Source organism: Gigantopelta aegis, chromosome 9, assembly GCF_016097555.1.
Source record: "Gigantopelta aegis isolate Gae_Host chromosome 9, Gae_host_genome, whole genome shotgun sequence".
Lineage (NCBI taxonomy): Eukaryota > Metazoa > Mollusca > Gastropoda > Neomphalida > Peltospiridae > Gigantopelta > Gigantopelta aegis.
Genome location: NC_054707.1, coordinates 44342270 through 44343952, shown reverse-complemented (window position 1 = coordinate 44343952; position 1683 = coordinate 44342270). Strand labels below are relative to the sequence as shown.

The 1683-nt window shown below is 43.8% G+C and overlaps 1 protein-coding gene across 1 annotated transcript in view; it reads right to left on the bottom strand.

The window, feature by feature from the left end:
- Window positions 1-1129, bottom strand: part of LOC121382380 (Rieske domain-containing protein-like) — a 15633-nt gene extending 14504 nt beyond the window's left edge. The window contains exon 1 of the mRNA XM_041511967.1: window positions 1045-1129. The gene's annotated coding sequence lies outside the window, so the exon portion shown is untranslated. The remainder of the gene's footprint in view (window positions 1-1044) is intronic.
- Window positions 1130-1683: the final 554 nt, after the last annotated feature.

Genomic DNA, 1683 nt, shown 5'->3' with positions numbered 1-1683 from the left:
TCATCATCGGTGACAGCGACAACGCCGGCGCCGGTATTCGGAGAGGCTGCTACGACTGTAGCTTTGAGAAGTACTCCAGCAGGGCCTATCTCCGCTGCGACGAGTTCCGGCCATTCTGGTTCCGGTGGGACAATCGAGGCCTGATGCAGTTCGGGGAAGGATTCCGAGTGGGGGATCGGACGATCGTCAGCCACCAGACGGTAGATCGGGGTTTCACCGTCAACTATATCCTGTACGCGTCGTCTTACAAAGACGTCTTGGTGGACTGGCGTCTCATTATCGGTAATATGGCTTTCACTCATTTTATATATATCGGCTGTTAGATATGACTATGTCGTGTACAGAAATACGACTTAGATATGACTATGTCGTGTACAGAAATACGACTTTGATATAAGTTTTAAAAACGACAACAGAGGGATAGGTGGGTGCATGGAAAAGTTGGTAGATAAATGGATGGTGTGATGGTTGATGGTCGGATGGACGGTGAGACGAAATGTTTTAATATAAATACATAGATGCATGGATTGGTGGGGTGAGAGGGTTTACAGGGATGTGATATACAGACATACAGATATATATTTATACAGATAGACGGACAGACTGACTGACAGATAGAAGGATGGATGGATGGATGGACGGATGGATGGATGGATGGATGGATATATAGATGATGGTTTATAATTTCCTTCTCTCTCTTTTTTTTAAAATTTTTGTTTTTCATTTTATTTTCTGTTTATTGTTTAGTTGAAATGTTGATGTTAATGCATTGTTAATGACCTTGGTGTGTGTTTCAGACAGGTCCGTGTGTTCACATACATACAGACAGACAGACAAACAGACAGACATACAGATACATTTTCTTTCTCTTTATTCCTTTTTAAAAAAAGTTAAAATCTTGATATTAATGAATTGTGTATGTTCCAAACAGGCCCCCTGTGTTCACATACATACAGACAGACAGACAGACTGTCCTTTTTTAGTTATAATGTTGATGTTACTGATCTGTGTGTGTTCCAGACAGACCCCCCGTGTTCACCTCACCTGGGACTGGTGTCTACACCTACACCCTGGCCGAGGACGCCGCTGTCGGGACCACTCTACACCCACACGTAGCGGCGTATGATCCCGATCAGGGCGATGTCGTCACCTTTGACGTCACGGGAATGGCTAGTGACGTCATACAGTATCAAGACGGAAGTCTCGTGTTGGTTGCCAAACTCAACTTTGATGAACACCCTTACTATGTTGTAGAACTTAGGTAGTTGCATTAAGAGTCCTCAAGAGACAAACTCAACGTTCGTTTCCAACATATTCAATTCCGTACCGTACAGTAAGCTGTAGCCAGCCACCTAATTACCTAATTTAGTGCAAAGTGGCCTGTATTAAGCGGGCATCTGTTTAATTGGAAACACTATTATTATTTTATCTTAAATCACCAGATTTTATTCAATGTGATCTGTCGTAAGTAAGCACCTTTCGTAAAAGGTCGGGGAAGACGTAGCCCAGTGGTAAAGCGTCCGGTTGATGCATGGTCGGTCTGGGATCGATCCCCGTCGATGGGCCCATTAGGCTATTTCTCGTTCCAGCCAGTGCACTATGACTGGTATATCAAAGGCCGTGGTATATGCTATCCTGTCTATGGGATGGTGCATATATAAGATCCCTTGCTACTAATGGAAA